This window comes from Falco peregrinus, chromosome 1 (assembly GCF_023634155.1).
Source record: "Falco peregrinus isolate bFalPer1 chromosome 1, bFalPer1.pri, whole genome shotgun sequence".
Lineage (NCBI taxonomy): Eukaryota > Metazoa > Chordata > Aves > Falconiformes > Falconidae > Falco > Falco peregrinus.
The window spans coordinates 67,748,374-67,774,631 of record NC_073721.1 but is presented as its reverse complement, the minus strand read 5'-3'; the positions used below and the strand labels follow the sequence as shown (position 1 = coordinate 67,774,631).

Sequence of the window (26,258 nt, the reverse complement as noted above, 5' to 3'; positions counted from 1 at the left end):
GTTGTGGGTGCTGCTGCGATCTGTATAGTGGCAGCAGTTGTAAACTACTCTAGTTGAATTGTGTTTTCTGATGGTCAGAGTTGCTTGTGTGCCATTGCTCCTTGTTCTACTCCACAGTAGGTGTGAAAATACCCACCTAATTTACCGGTTTTTAACACTGGGCTTATCTCCTATTTATTAACATTTTAGGCTCCGTCCTTGGATGTGCTACAGGTGGAAGGAAAAGCAATTTCAAAAACTAAACCAGATGAAGTTCAGAAAGAGCTGCAAGAGGAACACGACTTGCAACAATCTTTGTCTCCTCAGGCTTCAAATGTCAAGTAATTTTTTAATCTTATTTCATTATTATAAGAAAAATACTGAAAATATATTAAATTGTTAGTGCAAACAGATAAGTTTGGAGAAGAAATAATGCCGCTCCTGCCAAATTTGGATCTGAACAGTAGCAATTTCTGATTTAAATTATCAAGTTTAGTTTGGTATTTCTAGTTTTAATCTGCTATTTATCTCCTTGGAATGGTTCTGATTTATGGTTTTTAACATCCAGAGGGCCTATTCAGTCCTGCTGTATGCAGATGAAACTTCTTTTGACTGCGGCAGAAACTGAAGTTGCTTATGCGGGGGTTGAATTTGTCCGTACAATTCCAAGCATAATCTAATCAAAATAATTAAAAACAAACAATGGAAAATACCACAAATTTAATATAAGCAATGCCAGCTGTAAGTCATCATCTTTAAATAGAGAAGATGTATTAAAAATTCATTAACTTGAATTTGTATTACAGTCAGTGCTTGTCTGAAATTCAGGAGATTTTACATGGAGAGCTGTAATTTAAGGACAACTGCTTATTACCTTGCTCTTGTCATAGGTTGTATCTGTCATTCTGTAGTAGGAGTGGAGATTACAAAAGTAGTACAGACCGTGTCCTAATTTAACTGATCCTGTCCAACCCATGTCAAGTGAGACTATTCAGTTTTATGGTCTTCACTGCTAATAAGAGCTTTATAGATAGCTTTGTTTAGATGTACCATAGGTTACTTCTTCACTTCTCTATGGAGAAAAAAAAATGGGAAAAAAAAGAGTAGCTTTAATTATTAGCTTTTGTTGTTCTTAGGGTCCTGAAAGGTCTATTGGATACAGAAGAGAGCCTTTTTATGGCAGGCCTAAAGTTTGTAAATGGATAATACTTTCAATTAAGTAGCTGAGAATAGTCATGGGAAAAGAATGCTTAAGTTTATAAAACAGTCAAATCGGCATTTAAGTGACCCTTTGCATGCCATTGCTTATCTGCATTGCTTAAAGATCATTTGGTTAGCAAGATTATATATTAAAACAAATAGTGTCAACAGACAATGAGTGTTTTACCTTCAATAAATACTTACTGTCAGATTATCAATGGTGCAGAAACTGCACGATTTTCTAAAAAACCTTATTTAGTGCATTAAGTGAAGGTAATGTAGGCCACACACATAGTATTGTTTTTTCATGTCCCCTTTTTCCAAAGAATGATAAATAGTCTGTTTTAGGAGAGTGTGTGCTGTAAAAACATTCACCTTTACCTGCAGCATGCTCCAAATATTTCAGTTTACATTGATAAAGCATTCAGTTAGTTCATTCAATGAAATAATAAACTTCTATAGTACAGTAATGATAATGCAATTAAAATAACATTCAAATTGTTTTTATTTGTTTAAATTAAATGACAAAAAACTTAGAGAAAGTTCCTAGAAAATGTTGAAATTATTTTGCCTGTCATTGTTTCTGTTTGCCATCTTTTTTTTTTTTTTTTGTGTGTGTGTGTGTGGTAATTGCATTTCAGAGAAAGTAAACTGTGTTAGAGTATCCTGAGGTAAACTACTATAAACATTTATGAAGATTATATACTCTCTATTGAGTAAAAAAAGCAGTGTGAAATAGTTCTAATTTTAATGTGATTTATTTATAAAAGCACTGGCCACTGATTTTGCACTCCAAAAGTTACTTATTTCCATTTATGCTATAAATATATTCAATTAGTTAAAAAAAAATAAATATTAGCCTTTGCTTTAAACGGAGTGCTCTAAGCATGCCTTAAATCCTAATCAGTCTCTTGCATTGTGTGATTGTGTTGCTTTTCAAACTAGATATTTCATTTTTATGTTTAACTTCCACATTTTATTTCATAACCTTGACTCTGTTTTCATTCAGGCAAAAATGCCACTGATCTCAGACTTTGATTTTAAGATCTGCTGAAACTATCTTGTTGAAGCATAAAGTAACGAGCCTTTTTTCTATATATTAAAGTTGTATGCCTTGGAAAAAATATTTTAAAGACTTTTAATTAAAAGACTTAATGAACCTCCTTCCTGTTGCGTTGTCATGTGCCTATAAACTTAGGGACTCAAACTATGTTAATGTAACTGAGGTATAACTGGTATATACTTGTTGGGATAATTTCTTGATTGTGAATCAAATTTGTGTTATTATACTGATTTTTTTGTTTGTTTTTTCTTTGCATATGTGATTTTTTCTTTTACTTTTTTTGCTGTAATTTTTCAAAAAACATAAGAAAATATAAAATATTATTTTTGTAACTTTAGTATGTATTGCATGATAAATTAATCATGTGGTTTTTCCTTATTTTATTTTGTAATTCTTGCTGATTGCCCCTTTATAATATCTGTTTATAACATAAGGCATAGTTCTCAGTAAAAGAAAAAACCAAATTGTTGAAAGTGTCATTGTCTCAGGAGAACCTCAGAAAAATAGTTAAGCCAGTGTAATTTCAAAGTGGAGTTTTACCCATTTTCATTTGGGATTTTCTCTTAAAATATGAAGGCACTTATGAACTTTAATTAAAATAGCTTATATTTGGGGAACCGTTTCTGAGATTTTTCCATCTCAGACATTTTCGATATACTGCTCTTCACGTTGTAACCTTCTGCATGTTAGACATTTATTAACTTTGTAGAGTTCATACAGTAGCTGGAGATTGTTTTCAGAATTTGATCCATGGCCTGTGGAAGTCAATCGACTTTCATCACCTTCAGTACAACTCTAGATTGGAGGGGTAAATGGTAGAATTTTTTAGTTATTAACTTTACAAAGATAGTCAAAGACCCAGTGTTTCCTCCAAAATCAACACTGAATCCAAAAGCTAGGAAGAAGTTCAAATGATAGCATATCATAAAACTAATTCAGAGTTTTTAGGGTATTTACAAGGTATCCTGTCATGGGGGAGAATTTACAGATGAATGTATATGTAACATTTTAACAACATTTATCTACATACCCAAATTATGCTGTAAATCTCCATTACCTGGCTTACATTTTTGGTGCAGCAAGTGAAAGAAGGCTCTACTTAAGTTGGGAAAGTAAAATTGTGACTACTGCACTTCTTTTTTGCTTTAAAATTATTACCAATATTTTAGCTTTTACCCATTATTCTTTTCTAAATAATGTTCTCTACTTTTAGTAGAAATTACCAGGCACTTTATGCCAGGTATTTGTGTTAACAGTTTATATCCTATGGTCTGATGTATGTCATGATGTAGTATTTGATAAACTATGTACTTTAGTATATAAAGAATGGATATTAAGATTCTCATTTCCCTGTTTTCCTTTCTAGAGGTAAACATTATCCAGGCATTCATCATCTATGTACTGCTTTTCCTAGTTTTATATTGCCTTCTTATTTACAGCTGGTTTCTAGAGTTTATCATACTTTAGACAAAAGAGGTCACAATGTCTTATTTACAACAGAGGACATGGACAATAAGGAGGAAGAACCAACCAATGTGTTCCAAATATGTTTATTTGTAAGAGCAAGCTGAAAGGAAAAGGTATGAACTTAATTATTTTCAGAGTTACTATGTTTTAATTAATTTTATAAGTTAAAGGATTATATGTTGAGAAATAACTTTAATGGTGTTTCAGTATTTAGTAGTTTCAAGGAAGTGGCAAAGAAAAAGATCTGAAAAAATCGCCTTATTTGGTAGATGTGTTTTAAGATAATTAGAACAAGGGTACTAAAAGGTTTCTCTCTTGCTTAGGATATAAAATGTATTGCTTGTTTTTAAAAATAAACTGCATTTTGTAGACATGTTTTCAGTTATATGTCACAATTTAGGTTCTGGATATATGAATTTTTATACTTCATTCTACTTGCATGAGAGGTCCCATTGAAATAACAAGAAATACTGAGCAAATAAGAGTAGGCTTTCTGTGAATGCAGGATCCTGCAATAGTAAAATATTTAAAGAGCACACCCACTGTACCTCAGTCCTGATTCTACAAGCGCTTAGGAACAAGCATAACTAAGTAACTGAGTGTGGTTCTGTTGAGCTCAACACATGCACAAAGTTAAGCACATGCAGAACTGGGACCTAGATGAATTTGTAGTCAAAAGTATTCATTGCATATGTAAAAGGTAGTCATGTGATAACTGCAGGATCCTGCATCTTTAATGGATGAGGAGCTGAAGTAGAACAAGATGCATAATAGTTAATTTTTCTGAGGTTGATGCAACAAGTAAAAAGAGATCTGTCAAAAAGTGTGTTCTATAAGGTGTAGTAAGGAAATACAAATGGATTTTGGAATAAGCCTACTCTGTTCTATCATGTTATTATATTACAGATTTTTATATTTGAAAGTGAATTCCTAAATCTTTGGGTTTTTAAATTTGTTTTCTTTGGGTGTGTTTTGCATATGAATGAACATGAAGCATATTCTTTTTTTGTTGCTTATTACTTTGGTTAAATTTTTGCTTTTTTGGGCTTTTCTAGTTTGTATAGTAACATCGAAAAGTTCAGAATTGGAGCTGTAATACTCTCAAGGTTTTCCTGATGTTTTTTCAGAACTGGCAGTTTGCTACTTGTAGTTTCTGTGTATCACCAGCTCCAGAAATATAAAATTATTGCCCATAAAGTCTGTAGTGATCTAAAGAATGGTGGAGTGGTAAATAAGGATAAGGCTATGTCAGTTTTACAGGGCAATTTGTGTAGCTTGTTAACTTGGGCTCACTTGAAAAACATGCGTTTTAGTGCAGCCAAATGCAAGGTCATAAGGATAAGAATAGGGAATTAGGGTCATCCTTTGTAGAAGGGGAGATTGTATCCTGAAAAGCAGTAACTCTGAAAGGAGCTTTACAGTCTTGAAAGATAAGCAACAGAAGATGTCTGTGTAATGCTCTCTGAACTTTAAATTAAATGTTTACCTTAAAATAAAGGAGGCGAGACATTAGCAATAATATAGAAAAAAAAGTTTTGGGATTAGAAATATTATATGGAGCTTTTCTGTTCCAGGTTAGTGCTCTAACAACTGAGATAGTCATGTTGCCGCTTGTTCTCTCTCTTGGCTGCATGACTTTTGCATTCTTTTCTGCTCAACAGCACAACTTCCTGTACCCAGAATGGTCAAATAATCTAATGGTAAGTGAAGTCTGAATCCTCAGATAAGGAACAAATTCTCATTTCCTGGCTCTGTACTTCAGTAATGAATTATCATAAAGAGGTGGAAATCACCACTCTGCTTTTCTTCCTGTCTTAAAAAAAAAAAAACCCAACAACCCCCCTCCACTTGCCCTTCCTTGAAAGAATGGAAGTATCCACACTTAGAAGAGGGCTCCATGTTCTGGATTTGAAATGAAGGGAAATTTCTGCCTGCAGCCCCTAAAAATCTACTTTCCAGAGCGGGCAGCAGATTTCCTCTCTGCTAAATCTGTGATTCTTGTTCCATGTGAAAGTTTGTAGAAATGTTGTGCACTTAATGCACTTAACAGAGTGTTCCAAATACCATTCTAGGGGAGCAAGCAGAAGTGTCGATTCCTGTATGCAGTCTCTCTTTTTCTTGAATACCGGTTGTGTATTAAGTCTTTTTAGAAGATTATGATGTTGGCTTTACACAAGAGATATAGAGTTGGTTTGAATGTTATACCTGCAGCATGCAGTTTCTCATGCAAGAAAATTTGCCAAATGAAAACATAACAGACCAAGTAGTTGATGTTTCAGTATAGACAAATTGAGAGTAGCTATACGAATGAAAGTAGCAGCTTCTGAAATTATGCATTACTTACTGACTTTAAATCATAACTGGATTTCTTTCTGAGGTATATATCCTGAGTTTCACCCAGCAAATTGTGAGCTTAATGCAGGAAAACTGATAAAATTTTATTATCTGTCGTATTTAGAAGGTCAGGTTGGGTTATCATGAGGCTTCTCCCTGACCTTAAAATATGAATCCATAAATTGCTTTATGAACGTTTTTAGTAATTGATTTCTTTTGATGTAGTCAAGATTACCCTGACCATCAAGGATGACATCATTTCAGGGTACAGGATTAGGTCCTGATGTTTTATTTTGTTTTTTGGGAGCTTCTGCTGTTGTCAGGAGTTTGGGTTACATATGAATATCATTCATGGCCCTTACTGGAGTGTTTGCTTTTGATTCAGCAGCATTTTCTGTCTGTTGAACAGATGCAGACAGAGCATATAAGGACTCAATAAGAATAAGGACACTGATCAGCATTGTAAGCAGGGGTTTCATCATACCAGTAACCCAGCTGTTAATTGTTTTGTAGGTGATGGTGGAAGAGGATTTAAGGAAATTCTGAGAGAATAAATTGATGGCTGTAGTGAGCTTTTCTCAGGTGTGTGAGGTAGCATGAAAGTGGGTAAAAAGACATTCCAAAAGGAAAAAACCCCAAGCTTAGGAAGTCAATGACAGAGTCAGAAGTCACAAAAATAGAAGTTAGTGCTTTACTGATCTAGAGATGACAAAAGAAGGAAAGGCTGTGAAGGCTTTGAAAGCAGAAGAGCATCTTGTATTTGAATGAGCTTCTCTTTTTCTGTTACTTCAAAGAATGGGATAACGTTCAAAGCAAGCAACTACGATCTTTGCAGTAGCGCTTCAAATGAATGTGAACAGAATAAAGTGATGCTTGGCCAAGCTAAAGAAATGGACACTGCAGCAAGTAAGATACAAAACTAGATACCAGACTTTAGTTTTGTAGAGAGATTAGAAAAATAATTTTAGAATATTGTGAATGATGGGATGCTAGCCATAGTGATGAAGAAAGTAAGTAGTGGGGAGGCTATGAAGGTTGAAAAGGGAAAGGCTCATAAGATCCTTATCTTTCAGCCTTGCTGAGCTAGCACTGACAGCTTGACATCCCTAAGAGGAAGGTCATCTGATATTTTTGTTGGTGCAGAACAGAGTGATGAATCGTGCTGTGATTCATTGCCATGGAGAGGAAACCTGTACGTGGTCTTTGACTAGTACATTACTAGAAACAGAGCAGAGAAAGAAAAGAAGAGAGCAGAGGACAGAATACCTTTAAATACCTGGGAAACTGAGGGAGCAGGACTAGGAGAGATGAATTTTAGAAGGTATGGGAGGATGGGATTTGAAGAGGAGAACAGTTTGGTTTTCAAGAAGTAGCCAACAGGCTGAGGAAATTGAGAGTGAGTCTGAGCTTTATGAATCAGTAGAAATTTTTTGGAAGAAATTTTTACATTGAAAGCTACATTCCCCAGAGATAAAAGAGAATTAAAGTTTAAAAGGAAGCCCATACCAAAATTCCTTGCTGAATTTGTTTAATCCTCAAAATCGAGAAAACGAAATTCTTTGGAGCACTGCCATCTAGTGGCATCATCTATCATCATCGTCTGTTTTTAAAACCGGTTGCCTTATGTGAGCCTTGAAGGTCAAAGGTATAATTTACCTGACACTAATTTAGGCCCATTTAAGCTGTTCACATTTCATTACTGACCAGTTCCCCCCATTTAGATAATATCACAAATGCAAATGATCTATGTGGGGGTAAGCATGATTCCTGGGTAGTGGACGTTAAAATTCAAAGACTTTGTCAACTGTTTAAATAGTGACAGATTTTTTTTTTTTTTTGGTACTAGTTCTGAGTTCTTCTGTGAAAGAATCTTGTTTGACTGTAACAAAGTCCAAAGAAGCCTGTAGTGGTCTGATTTTATGGTAGATCACATCAAGAAAGCAATAATTTTCTTGCTTTAAAGTCTTGTCTTCGCTATGAAAAATATCCACAGGCTTAAAAATATGTCTAACTTTTCATTCATATTTTCGCTCATGTCTTATGGACCAGGGTATATCAGTTTATCAAGATGTAAACTTCCCAAGGTCAGCTGCAACTCTCTCCTGGGATTGACTGTTTATTTCATCAAGTAGGAAAGTTGCCTTGCTTTTGCCCTCCTGTTTGATCTTGGCATACTCTGCAGGCATCAGTTGTCTAAGAGTTAAAAAAGTGACTTTTTTATCCATGAGGACAAGTATTAACCTAAATGTATTTTAATGAAGATTACATATGGATAGTCAAACCTGTTCATGGCAGATACCCTACAAAAATTTTAATGGGATTTTTAGCTTCATGTTATGTTTGTTAAGATTCCTTCCTGCAGGAATGCCTGCATCTCCCTGAGACATTCTGATTTACAGTTACCAGCAGATGGAAACAGAATATTATCAGATCAGTATTATTATTGTTTGGAGCTTGCTCCATGTTGATTCTCTCTTCCAGAAATGAGAAGTCTGAATGTTGTTTTGCATTAATACACAGTTAATTACTTAATATAAAACTCCTGGAATTGAAAACAATTTACGATGAAAGTGCCCTAAAAGAGGGATCGCTCTTTTTACATTGTTCATGTCAAACACTTTTAACAGCCAAATGCTAAGGAATATTTTGATTGTTTTATACTTTTTTGTATCTTGTGCAATTTCATTTGACATTTCTTTTATGCAGACATCCATCTTAAAGAGTCAGAACCACCCGTGGTGGGTTGACCCTGGCTGGATGCCACGTGCCCACCAAAGCTGCTCTGCCACTCCCCTCCTCAGCTGGACAAAGGAGAGAAAATATAATGAATGGCCTGAGGGTTGAGATAAAGGTAGGGAGAGATCATTCACTAATTACCGTCACTGGGGAAACCAGACTTGACTTAAGGGGAAACAAAAAATTATTACCAATCAAATCAGAGTAGGATAATAAAAAAAATAATCTTAAAAGCACCTTACCCCCACCCCTCCCTTCTTCCTGGGCTTAACCTCACTCCCGAATTCTCTAACTCCTCCCCACCAGAGGGTGAGGGGAATGGGGGTCCCGGTCATTTCATCACACCTTACATCTGCTAGTCCTTCCTCCTCAGTGGGAGGGCTCCTCACATTCTTCCCCTGCTCCAGCGTGGGGTCCCTGCCATGGGAGATAGTTGTCCACAAACTTCTCTGATGCGAGTTCTTCCCACAGGCTGCAGTTCTTCACAAACTGCTCCCGCATGGGTCCCTTCCACAGGGTACAGTCCTTCAGGAACAGACTGTTCCAGCCTGGGGCCCCCACACAGAGTCATGAGTCCTGCCATCAAACCTGTTCCAGCCTGGGCTCCTCTCTCCATGGGGCCACAGGTCTGGCCAGGAGCCTGCTCCAGTGCGGGCTTCCCACAGGGTCACAGCCTCCTTTGGGTGTATCCACCTGCTCTGGTGTGGGGTCCTCCACAGGCTGCAGGTGGGTATCTGCTCCACTGTGGGCATTCATTGGGCTGCAGGGGCACAGTCTTCCTCACCATGGTCTTCACCATGGCCTGCAGGGGAATCTTTGCTCCTGCACCTGGAGCACCTTCCCGCCCTCCTTCTCCACGGACCTTGGTGTCTGCAGAGTTGTTACTCTCTCTGTCTCACTCCTCGATTTGGCTGCGGTTGTGCAGGTTTTTCCCCCTGCCTTCTTAAATGTGTTATCACAGAGGTGCTGCTGCTGTTGCTGATGGGCTTGGGCTTGGCCAGCAGTGTGTCTGTCTTGGAGCTGGCTGGCACAGGCTGTTGGACATAGGGGAAGCTTCTAGCTACTTATCTCAGAGGCCAGCCTTGAAGCCCCCACTACCAAAACCTTGCCACGCAAACTCAATACACCACTAGATACTTAAAGAAAAACTTAGAAGGCCAAACACTTGTCAAAAGTCATTAGTTCTTGTTTTTCTTCTCTTGACATTTCTCTTGTCTTTTGTCAAAGCTTCCACCTGAAGAAAGCAAATTCCAGAAAGTGTTCAAGAACTACTCCCAGATCTATCATCTTTCTCTCTGTTTAAGAACTACAACTTCTGGGCTAGTGCTACATTTTATGAATTCCTTTTTAACGTCCAAATGTACTTCAGAAGGCATTTCGTTTGCTAAATCAAATGTCTGGTTCTCAGTTATGTTGAGGCTCCTCACTTCACACAGTATTCTGGTAAGTTAAATAGGTCTTAAAATGGAAATACATTGCAATTACCATGAATGAGAATCAAGTCCACTATAGTAGATATACTTTTGACAGTGAAATTGCAAGTAACAGAAGTTACATACTTTAATTCCAGGAATGCACAAAGAAACTTCATTAATTTCGTGTGCAAAAAAGCTACCCCAAGCCTCACTAACACCAGTAGATGTCAGTGTTGGCATATGCCAATGTGCCAATGTGTTGCAAAAAGACAAGTGTTCTATGTAATGTACGTTTTAATTTACATACATATATGGATACTTGAATACATGAAATTGAGTGCTTTTCCTTGTTCTTTTGTATGCATGTTACATATTTCACCATTCATTGCATTCTGTGCTTGTAATTGCTAGTACAGTAAGGACTGTATAAGTGAAAAATTAGGTAATTATTGCACTATAAAACAAGGTACAGGAAGAAAAAATAGAAATTTAATTTCTACTCTCTGTTAAATAAAAAATATTCATTAAAATTTTATAAATCCTGTAAAATATCTGTGTAATTGATAAATGTTAATAGTCATTGCTACTAATCTCTAAAATAGTTTTACCAGCTTGGTAGCAGTAATAGATCCTTTAAAGCTGAATTTCCCTTTAAAGGTGCCAGGAACAAAGGAAATAGAGGTAGATCAGTTATTGCAAGATTTTTTTTATATATATACATACACACACGCATATGCATATATAAATATACTTATGAGTTACCGTGTTGTGTAAAGTGTTCACTGGTTTTGGAAACTGAAACTGTAGACAGATAGGAAATTAGGGTGTATAATTACTTCAAAATACAACTTTTTCTTTTTGTGCAACATTTGCCATAGGTTGATTTATTTTAAAAAAGGGCAAACAAAAAATAGTCTGAATCCAATTCCCAAGTAATCACATAAGGTGCTGTTCAAAACCAGCCAGATATTCTTGCTGAAATCGGTTCTCCTTGGCATTTAAGTATATCTAACTGTAAGCCCAGCACTTGACTGGTGTATTTGCTATGTATGAAGTTACGCATGTAATGCATTTCATAGTAATTTAGAGCTTAGTGTTATATTTTTCTTGTGACTTCTATAACATATGCCATGGATGTGATCATGAAATTAATCTTAAAATTATTGGGATGTGACTACAAAAATTATGAATATGACACCAGATTTCCATCGTATATTAAGTCATTTCAGTCTTTAGTTTAGAAAAACAAAAAAATTATTCATCATTTATTTCTGATTTGATTTAAATTTTATGTAATTTTCTTTGTTTGTAACAACCAAGCTATTTCTGACACATAATCAGAGTAATTTATTAATCTCTTATATTGCTACAGAATTTTTTATGAAGGAGTTCCAATTTCACAGTAATTCTAGAATAATTGGACAGATGGGATTCACTTTCTTCCCCCTCATACATCAAAACATCCAACTGAATGCCAAAAAATAGCTGAACATTGTCTTAAAAAGCCACAGCTGCAACTGTTAGGAGGGAAGGTAAGAAGTACTTTTAATAAATGAGTGCTGTATATGCACAGTCCTACAAACAAAGACACAAAATCCAGGGGGGAAAAAAGTGGTGTTTTTTTTTTTAATGTGTCATGCAACAAAAAGCCAGAACACCTTGGAAATAAAGTTCTGCTGATTCTTCAACATTTGACAATATGCAATATAAAAATGTATATGGAGTTTTTTCATCAGTTGGGGAGTGTTGTTCTGAAACCTTATGTCTCAGTTCTTAATTCCTTCTCTGAAATAATAAAGTATGCTAATATGCAGATTAATAACAAAAAAAAACACTAAAGAGCAAACCAGGTAGTTCATTCAGGCTGTGGAGCCCTATGTCTCTCAGGATTTCATTGTATTTTATGGGATTGTTTTTGACAAAATCATGTTTAGCAGAAAGCAGCATTTTATCACCTAATAGTTCAGATTCAGTACAGACATTTATCAACCGGGTTTATGTTAATTGACAACTGAATTGTGTTGGTTTTGAAGGTTTCCATTTATCCAGAGGCTTTAAAAATGTTTTGGGCTCCAGCTCCACCAAAATTTTCTGCTCCAATTTGTTCATTAAAAGAAATTTTATTTCCTACATATGAGGTACATATTTTAAATGTATTTTTAGTGTTCCCATCTTTTGCAGAAATATACATCTTCTGACACTATATTTGTTAACTGTAATAGGTGTATTTTGTATTGCTACCTTATTAACACTTCTGTATATTGTAAGCACAGTACATATGTCATTGTACAGTTTGTAATACTATGTATTGAATAGTATTGCTTAATTTTCTACAATACTAAAGTTTCTGGTAGTAGGTATTCTTAATTACCATCTGTTATTACACTATCTTGATTAATGTGTTTACATTTATGCTGAAAGCTACTTTTGCATAGTTTTTCTTCTGATATGCTATGCTGGCATTGATTTCTATTAAAATGTAATACAATATTTCTTATATTTAACAAAGTCCATTTTAGAAAATGTCAATGTTTTTCTTTTTGAAGTGTTTTGTGTATAAATTCTCCACTGTGATTATTGTGAGAGATGAGCTGTTCATGCAAAAGGGCATGTCTATTGTATGCCCATATTTGTAGCACTCTGCACCTTCATACGGCAAAGGTTACAGAGAAATTAGCATTTCATGACCAGTTCACACTCCTGTGCAAGAGATAAAGCACAGTTATGCATGGATTAATTCATAGCAGGAATAAATCGGACATAGTTTCCCATCTCCTAGCCTTACTATGACCAAATTGAGAGTTGTGGTCTTCTTACTACGTGGACTACTGTGACCTGACATAAATTACCAAAGCTAAAGGTAAAAACTTTAGAGAATCAGTTAGCAATAATCAGTTTCCTCAGTTTGTACCCTGTAATTCTTGGTCATATTAAAAAACATGTTCCATCAGAAGCCTAGGAAAATTGGCTTCTGTGGTGTTGGTCTTGATCATCATAAATCTTTAGCTCAAATACCTTATAGGCTTTACTTATTTATCTGTTACTATGTTTTCTGTATGACCAAAATAATGGTATTGCACATATTCAAATATGAAAACATTAATATTTCAGAGCAATGTTATTGAAGATATATTTGAAGAATTTTTCAGTGATCATGAAGAGTTAGAAGCTGAGCAAGATGATCATGATTTCTATGGTTATGGACTGGTGTGTATTACGGTACAATTTTTTTAAAAAATGTAACACTAAAATTTAAGATTAGCAAAAGAATTCATGGTCTGAAGACTTAGTCATAAGACAAAATATTTCTATGTAGTTGACTTCTAGAAACAATTTTATGTTAGTTATTTGTTGTTCTTTTTATTGGAAAATGCTAAATCTCACTGTTCTGAAACCAGAGACTGCTTGGAAAGAGACATTGCATATTTTAAAGATGCTTCTTATTTTGCATTATTATAGCACTATAAATATAAATCAAATAGGCTTTGATTAATATGGCATATCTTAATGGAGTGGCTTACTGGATGTTTCACTATGCCTAGACATCTAAAAAAACTGCGAGTTGAAGCAGAACAGAGGAAAGGAGATGTTTCTAGTGTGTGAGTATTTTAATCCAGAATTTCTCTGAATGTAATTTTAAAGGATAGGCAAAAAATTCTATGCAGGTGATTTGCAAGTGAAATGTTGAAGTGTGGTTCTAAGCTTCAGATACAGAGTCTGTCTTTCCAGATACAGAATCTCGACTACCTAAAACACTGTTGATCTAGTTCATGGAGGCAATGTAGGAAGCGAGAGCTGCAGGCTCCACAGAGAACCTGAAGTACCTAATGATGGTGGTGTTATATGTGTTTACATAAGGTTAGCTATTTCAAGTGAATAGATCTGAGAGGTGGAAGTGGGTAAAAGCTTACCCAAATCCCATGGGAAGTAAGCTGGAGATCTTACCGGAGAATCTGAGGTTCAACTGAATGTTCTCATAGCTAAAACACGGCTGAAACCTTGGAACCAACTGGGTGATGTTGTTGAGACCTCAGCTGGAACCAAGGAAAATTAATGCATGAGTGGATGTATTTGCAGCCAGAAAAGGGCAAACTGAGGCTAGCATATTATTACTGCAGCTGAGCTCACAGGTATAATTTAGTGCTTGGAGGCACTGTTTTATATTAAAATTTAGGGCTCTGTCTGCAAATTTGGACTATTAATGCAGTTAAGATCTGCTTGATAATGTGTTTCCTATTTGAAGGTGAAACATGCTGGGAAAGACACGCTTGCTTTTGTCCTTGAAAGAAGCTTTTTTTATAGTGACTGGCTATCGGAGAATATGTCATTCAAGAGTGTGTGACTTGTAGATGACATGGATGTGGAACAAAAAGGTAAATCTGGTTATGATAAAGGAACTTGCTGGTTTGAATGTTTCTTGCAGGAGCTGGCTAGAAATAATGAGGACAATCTTTAGTATGCAAAAAGGAGGGATTCTGTGATCAGCTTTGCACATCTACATCCTCTGGTATCAGCAGCTTAAAATAGTGTTTGGCTAAAAACTATTTGGAATTTTGTATCATGTTTGACTTCAGGCACAGAGAGGTTGTGGCTGTATATATAACTACAAACTGATTTGGAATTGTCCAGCAGAGAGGAAAAGTGCTGATAGTCCTTTGCCTATAGGTTGACTGGGCCCTTAGATATAATAATTGGAAGTAATAAAGTCTGCAGTTACTAAATATTGTATTTTATTCCATGTTTAATTGTGGACCTCCTGGGGATGTCTTTTACTGAAAAAGCAAATTGTTATTATGGTACAAGTAGGTCTGTTAACAAAAACAATTAAAACCAGATGAAGCACATATGGGTTCTCAGGAATAAGTAATATTCTCATTGGAAATTTTGGTTGTGGTGATGTTATGTGACCATTTTTTTTGTCTGGGATTCCCAAGATACAAATGTTTGTGTGACTAATGCCATTGAATGCGCAGCGACTATGACAATTTTAGGAAACGCCTGGGTTAAAACATGTTCATTAGAAAGACTCTGATACATGCAGTAAATTCACTAGGTGATCAACAGTATGGCATATTCAGTGTGTTCTGAGATTGGAGCATGTACAGTACATACGCAGGTGTCACTGTGCTTGCTCTTTAGCATTAATCTATATGAGTATGTTGAATGTGTCTTGGGTTTTTAGACATCTGGCAATGGAATGGGCATAAGACATCCAGATATCCAGACAAAATGCAGTCCTTCACTCTGCAAAAGTGAGGTGTTTGGTTTTTTTTTGGTGAAAATGCAGATTTCTTTGGGCATTAGCTCTAGGTTTGGCAGTCTCTGCTTTTAAAAGCAGAATGTATCTGAAAGCTCTGCTCATGTTAGGCTCAGAATAATTCGGACTTATTTTGCTTTTTATTTTATCTATAGACAAAAAGTTTACTGAAAAGACGCCAATCCTTGCCTGATTTTTGTGTCAGTGGGAGCTCACAGGTATTTTATATTTACTAGTATTTGTTCCTGAACTCTCATTTTGTGGAAGAAATTCTTCCACTGAACTGAATTGAAGTTAATATTTTCCTATCAGATGCAAAAGTGAGGGTCTCAAAGGTCTTTTTCAAATGCACTGGTTACATTAAATAGGAGAACATAGCTTTGCAATGAGAACCCCTGTTAACTTTACAGGTATTTGGATGGAGATAAGTGTGTAGAGATAGGTCTGTGGTCTAGATAACCTGAAATGAGTGGAACAAGGTATCTGAGCAAAGATTTGCAGTACCAGGTCCTTGGATTTCAGACATATCAGGGCATCAATGTTGTCAAGTTTCCAGTCTGTGAAATGCTATGTACTTTTGTGGCTATTTAAATTGTTAGCCGTTTCACAAAAAAACCCCATAAACCAGCAATAAGCTGCAAATTTCACAATTGTGCAAAGATTATTTTGATAGCATTATACAAGTAATATTTTATTAACGAATTTGATTTTGAGTAAGAATTTGAGGACTATGCATTTATTTAAAACTTCTGTATAGTCCATAAAGACCTGCTAAAAATGTTGTGACCATGTTATTTTAGACAGGCATGAAGCATGGCAGCAGTTCGTATACAATGATAAATAAAATAAACATTGATGCTTGATTTTTAAAATACTAGCTTCATGTTCAAATAGAAGTAGTCTTGTTGAATTCAGCTAACAATCCTTTAGTAAAACTGTGAGTACTTCGTTAAAAGTTACCAAATAACAATTCGGTTTTTATGCAAGTTGCAGTCAAACTATTTGATTTGGTGCTAAATGACAGCTGATAATAGATACATGTTGTGATAAATGATAGCTTTGCATTGAGTTTCATCTTTTTAATAAATCAGTATGAATCTTAGTTTTTTTTAAAAATATAGAATTACCTAAAGAAAAACATCATACTTGTGACACTGAGATTTTTTTTAATCTTTTCAAAACTTCACAGGTTATAATGAATTACCACAAATGAAAAAAAGAAAGATATTTATTTACTTCAATGGAGTGCTTTAAAGTATTATTAAAACAAACTAAAGGCTGCTGCAGTGTCTTGCTAAAAAAGATACTAATTAATTCTTAGCAGATGTCTGTAACCAAGCATTGAAAAAGTACTTCTTTGAGTCTAACTAGAAATCATTCAATGCTTCATTTATTTTATTTATTACTAATAAGTGTTTCCCCCTGTAAATTTCAGGCAGTGAACATGAAATTGCATTTTAATTTCCTTGATAAAGATATGCTATGTCTAGCATTATAGTGCAAGTTAGTGAACTGGAATTAACAAAAAGCCAGAGAAGCAATACATTATTATTGCAAATAATGCTTGCTTAATAATTAATAACAATTAAACACCAGAGGATAAAGTTACTTTTCTGGATTTGATTTTGTCAGGTGATCCAGGGATGGGGCACAAAGTATGAGTGTGCATAATTCTATTCAGATATTAACTGTGTTTCCATATAATACAATTGTACTTCCAAACGTTTTACAGAGTCCTCATGTCTTTTCTTCTGAGTTCATGAATATACCTCAGTTCATCTTTTTGTAAATGTCACCACCAGTGGCATACATTTTTGATTTTAAAATTTAACTTGCCTACAAGGACTGGGGGTATTTAATTAAAAATTCTTGTGATACTTTTTCAAGAAGATTGATTTTAGCTCTTCATGAGCTTCAAATAACTTTGAATTAATGTTTCAGAACTCTTTGCTTTGACACATATCCTAAGGTATGCAGATCTTTTTTTCCCATTAAACACTGTAATTTTTTTCAACGGTGTAGTCCCCATGTCACTTTTTTTTCTTCACATTTTTATAGAAAATAAAATCCAATCCATTAAAACTAAGGAAATGCGATATATAAATCTTATTTCAAATGAACATCTAAATAAATTAAGTTTCCTTCTTTTATCAGACAAGTTTGATTAAAAGATCAGTCTCAGCTCTGGAGATGACTGCTTTCAAAGATGAAACTATGTTAAATATGTCAGCTAATTTCAAAACCAGCATGAAGGTTATGAAGCAACGGATAGCTGAGCCAGAGGTTGAGCCAGAGACTGGGAAAAGATCCCCTACCAAAAGTCTGTTGAACCACATCTGTGGTGATTCTCAGTCAATGCAGACAGACATACCAGTAGAAAAAACACCTACTTTGACTGGACAAGAGGACAGTGAGAATGACATTGTTCTTGTGGAGCAACCACAAAAGGCTGGGGTTAAATACACTGTTTTCCCAAGAAGAAAAGAAAGAAATCAAAGAAAATAATAAACCCTAGAAAATTAGATGTGATTAAGAAATTAAGTCAACCCCCAAAGATTCTTAAAAGTTTTTTTTTTTATTAATGTGTATTGCCTTTTTAAAGAATGTATTTTCATTTGTAATTGTTATCTAATTACAGGTTTTGTTTTTTTAATATTTAATATTCCCCTGCAATTAAATAATCATAGTTTAGTTGTTTAGGAATAATATATGTAATTTTAATGCAAAGAAAAAACCCCTGCTGCTTGGGTATCTTTAGAACGTTTAACATTTACTGCACTTTAAATTGAAATGGTGGTGCTTTGTGCAACAACGGAAGTTTTATCTAAGGATAAATGCATGATTAAAATCATCAAACCTCTTCTGAAAGACAAGGGGGAAATTCTAAGATCTTAGTAAACCGACTGGACTAACCACCTTTGTACCATGAACTTCACAGATTACATCAAACAAGTAAGTTTCCTTTTTACCTTTTGTTTTCATGTATCACTCTAAATACTTTCCCAGTATTTATTATTTAAGCACTTCAGATATAGGGTGCCTTAGCAAATATTCAAGTATTTAAAAAAAAAAAAAAAGGAGAGAGAAAAGAAATTAATGTTCTTGCTAGTTTTTTTTGATATTTCTTAAACACTTATGCTTAAAGTGTGACCTGCAAAAAGATTCCAAATGTTGTTTATTTTTGTGTACAGTCATATGCATCCACACTGTACTTACACTGATGTTCAGACCTGGTCCTTAAGGCCAGTTTTCCATTCAGCTTCTTCTTTTTCTACTTTTAGGCACCTTTCAGTAGGTTTATTCTTAAGAAAATCAAAGATACTTAAGTGGTGTGATATACTGGTATAGTGAGCTGTGACTAAGGGAGAAGGTGGCCTTTTTCCAAAGTCTTGTTTTAGACAGGGTGCTTGCTGTATGTTCTTTGCTGTCTAAGACTTTCATATCAGTTTTGCTAAACCAAGGGAATTTCATCTTCATCTTTGTACAATTTTGCATGCCATTCATGCATGGACCTGCTACATTTTTTATTTAATTTCCCTTTTTTTTCCTAGTAGGATCCTTATGTATAAGATATTATAAATATTAGATACATAGTGTTATAAATATGTATGTATAAAATATTTTCTCTGTATTCCCTTCTGTGTTAGCAAGGCTAGTATTGTTTGTGATAAAGATTAAGTGTTTCTTTTAAAGACTTCTGTTTCTTTCACCATGATGTCTCAAAGCAGATGTTGATATTGAATATTTGTGAAGGTTCTCACCTTGGAAGCTATGCATTTTCCCAGATGATCATGTTGGAAATGTCCTTGTAAATTCAGGTGGTTTTTTTCACCTCTGGGTGGTGCTTCTTACAGTCTCATGACCTTTTCCTACTATCATTGGGTTCTGTCATTGATATATTTATCCATCCAGGATTTATCATCATTTGACAAGGCTGGTAATTGTCCACTCTGAAATATTGTCCTTTCTTAGGTTTAGCACTGTCCTTGTAAACCCAAGTTAGAAGCTTTTGGAGGAAATAAGCATGTAACTGCAAGTAAGTGCTGAACATTCAGGGGACATGAATAATCTGGAACAATTCTGCTTACATGCAGCTTCAATAATATATTTTGATAAATGGCTGAGAAGTTAAGAAATTATCGTTAACAAGAGAGCTAACAATAATTGTTTGTATAGTTGTTGACTGGCAGATTGCAATTTGTTATCGTTAATATATCTGGGAATATTTAGTTAATTTGAATATATTTTTTCCTTAGGTCTGAGTCTCTGGGAAGGCTCCCTATTCATGATAAATTCAGTATCAAGGTGTCTTCAGCAATCAAAAAATATCAGAGCCCCAGCATCCCTTGTTTGTTAGATTTTGAGAAGTTTGCAAAAGTGAGAGGTGGAATTCCAAAAGAAACTTCTGCTTGCCTGTGTGTCAATGGAGTATGGAACTCCTGGTTTGATGAAACTTTCCCTCCTTGTGGGACTGCTTCTGAGGAGAAGGATGCTGAGTTACTAAAAGGAACTGAGATGACAGAGTCTCAAGAAGCAAAATTAGAACTAGTTGACTCAATACAGCCTGTTCTTGAAGGTGCAACAGTTAGTTCTGAAGATTTAGAAGAAGTAGTAAGACTACTGACTATGTTAATAGAAAAGGAGGAGCACCCTTCAACTTTTCACTACTGTAGGCATGGAACAATACAAAGAAAGTTAGGCAAGTTAAAGTCAGCTATAGATGACTTGGAAAAAGTAAGTCTAATGTTAAATTTTACTTCTATCAAGCACCTTCTTTTTTTTTTTTTTTTAACTGAGTATCTGAGTTCTTCAACAGGTGAGCTAGAAGCAGGAGAACTGATAACTAGCTGAATGCTGCCACCTTTTACCTTTGTATGACAGCATGATCTAAGTTTTGTCCCACAGCAATGAAGATGCAGGCTCTTAATAAACTGTGTTTGTTTAGTGTTCTCAGGGGACCATAGTGTTTCTTTGGAGACCTTGCTCAGGACACAACACTCCTAAAGGGAGTTGGAGATAGGACAGACACAATGAACAGAAAGTCTTTTGATTCAGTTTTTGCTGCTGGCAAAGCTAACAAATACATTTTTAATTTCTGCAGAAGTATAGTAAGCAAATACATTGAAAAGTCATGTATTCCTATAATCATTTGACACTAAGATTTTATACAATACAATTTTATACAATAATACTCGTGTTTTCCTGTGTGCTTTATAGTGCTACAAACTTGCCATTACTTCTGTCCAAGACCCTGCACAACTAGAAAGAAACAAGAAAAACAGAATAAAAACATTGCTGAAAAAACAGAAATGAAAAGCATATTTTTAAAGTCTATAATTTAACTGTGGAAGCTGTGAAAGCTTTCAAAGGCGTTCTTTAAGCAATGGTATAATTCTGCATGTTAGTGAAACCTGGGTGGAGAGGTCATGTGTTGTACTTTCAGTATGGTATTTTCATTGTCATTTAACATCTGTATTACACACAGCTAGTCATAACCGGGTTGGGACCTGAAAGTACTTCATCCTGTATATATCATCGTACAGCAAAAGGTATCATCCCCTCTTGAAGCAACACCTTGGCTCTTAACACAGTACTTGCTGTTTGGAGAAGCAATCTTCAGCAGCTGCTTTGGGGTTCATGATCCTGGTACTGGAGTGCTTAATAATGCAAGATTGAACCAGATATTTTTTATTGATATTGCTCTGTGGGAGTAGAACACGTTCAATCTGTCAGTGTCCCTGAAAACAATCTTAACAGGCACCTTTAAATAATGTAAATAGCGTTTCTTTTGCTAAAATGCAAAGCTGAGGCAGTTGGAATACTTGGAAAAGTGCAGAGGAATGAAACAATGAAGTACAAAACAGCTTGGCTTCATGTTGGTTTCTGCATTCCTTTCAGCTAACAGCCTCAAGCCACAATAATTTTTAAGGAGGCTCACAGTGTGTCCTGCAGTGAGAGCCAACCTTCAGATTTTACTGTATTTCTAGAGTTTGCCTTTCCCAAAATACATATTGTCTTAGGGTGAAATTTCATTTTATAACACCATTTCTGTTAATGCTTCTCTTGGGGAAAAACCTATATATTTTTAAATTTTTTAATGGGACACAGGTACCTATTTTATGCACCTGCAATCTGTACATATTACCTTCCAAACTTCATAAATTATCTAACCAGAAAACTGACTACAGTCATAGAATAGTATGTAGAATAGTATTTCTAGAAGTATTCTGACTTCTAGAAATAGTTCAGATAACTATTTTAAAGAAATGATCAGATGTGGTAATAACCCAACTGAATAATGTTTTATGCTGAATATTCTGATAACTTTTACTCTGATTCTGCATATCTGTAAGTACATGATTTTTTAAAATAAACAAGTGACATTAGTCAAATTTCTCAGATTTTTATGTTAAATAAGAGGTTGCTAGTGTAGGAATTTTTATACTTTTTCTTTTAAATTGGATTTAACAAAATCTGATATTTCCTGTACAGAAACTGCTGCACCAGTAGACTATGGAACTTGGAGAGAGTTCCATTCAACTCTGTGATGCCCAAAGCTGGTACAGGATTCTATTATACTGAACTCAATTTATGCAAGTGCAGTCATCTGCCTGTATGCTATAGATTACTGGACTTTGTTTTTTCAAATTTGATTTATTAAATTCAGAAATAAAATTGAATGTTTATTCTATTTTTCAACATTTTTTTTCTTGAATAATTGCTTCAAGTTTGCATGAGAAAAACCATGGAAGAACTTGATATTTAGTTGCCTCAAACTGTTAATATTATGAATAGTAGTCTATATGACTTCATTCTGTAGGTACAGTTTTCTAAGGGAAATTATATTTAAAGAGAAACTTTTGTCCTTATTAGGCTGTATTGAGGAAGAGCATATGCTAAGCAGCAACAGTATAGAAATGCAATACAAGACTTGGCAGCAGTGGTTCCTGTAGACCCTTCTTGTTGGTTAGTATTCTACTATAGAGGTTGCATACTATGACAGATTGATCCAAAAAGAGCTGTGCAGGACTTCAGTGTTTCTGGTATTGTTTGTTTCCTTTAATGGTGTATATGTTTATCATTAAAAAGAGTAATGACCATTCACCATCTGATAGTGACCAATTACTTTTCTGCAATATAATACTGATACTTCACGTTGCAAGTTTTTGTATTCAGTGTTTGGTAATAACTTGCTCCTTTTCATTTTTATTAAATTTGCTATTATACATTGACTCTTGCTGCTGTTGTTTTTTCTTCAGGTATTTTGCCTCTGCTTCCTAAGCTTTTCAGCCTTACTTTTTAACAATTCAAGTGGGTATAACTGAGAACTCTAAACATGTCTGGCACATGTTTCATGTCACGATTAACTGTTTCTGTTGCCATGTGGGCATTACATCCTGCAGAACCGCATTTACAGAAATTGTAATTGTGTCTCCAAATTGTGTTCATATTGGCAATTAAATTACTGTGTTTTTTCTTTATAAATTACAGATTCATAATTTACCAAATGCTGTCTCGGATATAAACTGAGCCATTCATCTTTATCCAAATAAATCACAACTTTGCATATTAAGGTAGGAAAGTGATCAGCTGAGAACTTCACAGATATCTCACTTTAAAAAAAAAAATAATTTGGAATGCTATTGATAGATACCCTTATATTCTTTGAAACCTGCTCTGATTGGTTTTAAAAAATGTAATATTTGCCTAACAGTTTAAAAATTGATGAACTTTATCTGCATAGTGGCACCCAACTATTGTCATCATCATCTTGGGGGCAGGAACCTTGTTTCATATACAGTCTTCTGCTCTTTAAGGTACATATAGTTCCTGGGGAAAAGGAAGTAAATAGGTGCCATGACAAAAAAGCAAATCTGAACCTCTAAAAAACTAATGATTTTAAATGTTTTCCCCAGGTAGATGGGTCCTTCACTGATTTGTCTGCAAATCCACATAATGCAAAGAATGTGAAGGATTGAGACCAGGCCAATTTAGATTTGAACTATTCTTCTTCCCCATCTTTAGCTCAGTGAGAAGTAGTGACCTTTATCAAGAGAAAAATAAATTACTAGACAAAGCTGGTTCCTCCCCTTAAAAGCCGTAAGAACTAATGAGGAAATGCTAGAATATTGTTCCTAAGGTGTATTAGGAGAATTAGTTACCAAGTTCCAGTCAATAATAATGTATTTACAAGAGTGGGTTTGCTCAGCTTGCCTCCCAAGTGTGGTTTGGGTAGCATGACCTCTTATACTCATGCCAGTATCTGAAGAGGCAAACAATTATCCTTGAAAACAGAATCTATCTGTCAGCTATCACTCTGTGGTGGATTTTAGATACAGTGTTATTAAGTTTATTGTTGCAGTTCTTGAGATTGTAAGGATTGCGACCTGTGGAATCCAAAGAAAATATACTTTTGTAACTCCTACAATCTGAAGAGAGATAAGCATATAATTTCTTGGTACTGTGATGTGAATGAAAAAATAATAAATTTGACAGATATTTCTGATGAAAAATTTTTTTTAATGTTTTTATTATTATATGTTATTGTTATTCTAATTATGTTATGTAATTATGTAATATTATGTTATTGTAAGGCATTAGTTTTCCTCTTTCTCTTTTTATACTAATGAAAACACATTTCAGTAGTATTCGTACTTTGAAAGAAATACCTGGAAATAGTTCAACTAATTACATCCAACAAATATTTCATTACAGGGGACAGTATTTAGTGGAATTGAAGGATTATGAGCTGGCAAGTTTATGTATTCACCAACTTACAGAAATGGATGAAGGTAATGTCAATAAAATGAATCATGGGAACAGTCTGTAACCAAGGAATTGTTAAAAAAAAATTAATATCAGGCATGCAAATATGTTAGTTACCATGAATCAGCTAAAATAGGAACTTACTATTTATTTTGTTTGCATGTCTGAAGCCTTTAAAGGTAATAATGGTGTACTGTTCTCCAGTGATTTGAAATATTAATTCCTAATAATAGCTTTTAGAAGGATTAGTTTTACCACACTACTATAAAAAATAAATAAATCTGGTAGACTGCAACACACACTAGGGAGAAATTATTTGTGACTATTACAGAATTCAAGAATCAGAATAGCTGTGTCAGGTCTGATTGGACCATTGTAGCTACATGTTTCAGTAGGGTTTTACTCTTCAGAGGTTTTGCTTTTGTGCCTTTCATGTTGACTGTTGCATTACGAAAGCTACGTTTGTGAAGTTGAAGGTGATCAAATAATTATTTACTGCTTTTCCCCACTTCTTCTTCTTCATTTATTTTTGCAGTATCATCACCTACCCAAGTGGATCAAGTGTAATGTGCGAAGTATAAATATACGTGTGACTATATTTCCATGCATGATTATCATGGTTGTTGATGCAGGGATTTATTTACCTGGTTTCCTGTACGCACATGAAGTAGAAGTTTGCTTGCAAGATAGTGGTGGTATTTGTTCCCATTCTCCTCTGCATGCCTTTTTCAGTGCTCTTTTTTATTATCTGAAGAATTGTTTATTGATGAAATTGCTAAATTATGCATGATTCTGTGGCCTTTTCCTTTCTTTGACCTCCTTATGAATTACCTGCTGATGGGTTGTGAGATTGTGGTACCCTCATCATGTATAAGTGCATCATCAAACTTAGAATGAAGACAGGTCAAACCTTTCCCTTGGGTCCTTTTTTTTGTGATATTCACTGTAGGTTTTCTTTAGTTTAACCTCTCTTCAATGTCAGACAGAAATGGTCACTTAAAAGATCTTTAAAAATGGAAACCAGATGCAATCAGTTATGACTCATAGAGTGACTTGACTTCAATAGTACAGGCTATTGTAATTTCTCTTCTGCTTGTGGGTTTTTTTTTATTCTGGATGATGTAGATCTATGGTTATTAATCCTTAAAAACCTGAATATTTATTAATTCTATGGTTGGCTGTATGGAGTTAAAATTTATAGAGCTTTACATCTATTACATGATGCTTAGGAAATGGCTGGTGTCTCACTGTATTTCCAATTTCATCATTTAGCATCACACTCATTCACAATGCAGGGACCATTTTAGATGCTTTTTAAAGAAAACAGGAAGTGGATGGAGAATTTATTTGCACAGTATGAAAATTTCAAGCTGCATGATCAAACCTTAGTGCATTCTTTGAAAAATAGATTATCAGCTCCTTTTTTTCTTCACAGATTTCTTTTAAATTTCCTTTCTGATGTAAAATAGATTTTGTTTTTAAAAGTAGCTGGAAATAGTTTGTATAATAGCAATTGTTTCATGTCTTTTTTTAAAAAATAGAGTCATTAGTGACTCTAAGAATCACTGTTCCACTAGTAAATTGCAGTTGTATTTTGCAGGCTGTGGCACTTGAACTTCCCTGTTGGTAGGGACTACAGTAGATTTGTGGCATTCTGAATTTTGCCCAACTCAGTATGGGACAGGTGTTAAACTCTAAGGTTACTTCCATTGCTAATAATAGATCCACTAAACTTTTATACTGGGGATTATCAAAGTGATTTTGCTTCACAAATGCAGTTTAAAAGAAGCTGTTGTCCCTTGCTGTGTGATGGTATTAGTTCTTTTGGGATTTAAAATCTGATAATCTGACCTTCATTTTTTCTGTGTTTATTTCCTTTCATTCTCTTTTTCTAGAAAATCCTTTTGACAGACTGTATTTTAAAAAAAAGGAGGCTGAGCTGGTTCTGCGGTTTGTGAAGAAGTGCCAGGTAAGGGATATGTGCAAGAACTTAGGGGGTCATGGGGCAAACCAGGATGAAGAGTAGTGAAGAGGAAGTAAC

The 26,258-nt window shown here is 34.8% G+C and overlaps 2 long non-coding RNA genes across 6 annotated transcripts; both read left to right on the top strand.

Annotated features, from left to right (window-relative positions):
* The first annotated feature begins 203 nt into the window (after window positions 1-203).
* LOC114013980 (uncharacterized) lies at window positions 204-17,726 on the top strand. Of its 4 annotated transcripts, XR_008748127.1 has the most exons (9): window positions 204-320; window positions 3,743-3,822; window positions 5,371-5,409; window positions 8,750-8,894; window positions 9,296-9,505; window positions 10,007-10,222; window positions 11,567-11,726; window positions 12,974-13,054; window positions 13,737-17,726. It is a non-coding gene; the product is annotated as an uncharacterized LOC114013980 (long non-coding RNA). The 4 variants fall into 4 exon arrangements; XR_008748126.1 differs by having other exon boundaries at window positions 10,084-10,222; window positions 12,974-17,726; XR_008748124.1 differs by having other exon boundaries at window positions 12,974-17,726.
* Window positions 17,727-17,742: 16 nt separating this feature from the next.
* Window positions 17,743-20,624, top strand: LOC129784902 (uncharacterized). Of its 2 annotated transcripts, XR_008748131.1 has the most exons (3): window positions 17,743-19,269; window positions 19,424-19,487; window positions 19,708-20,624. It is a non-coding gene; the product is annotated as an uncharacterized LOC129784902 (long non-coding RNA). The 2 variants fall into 2 exon arrangements; XR_008748130.1 differs by having other exon boundaries at window positions 17,743-19,487.
* The last annotated feature ends 5,634 nt before the right edge of the window (window positions 20,625-26,258 follow it).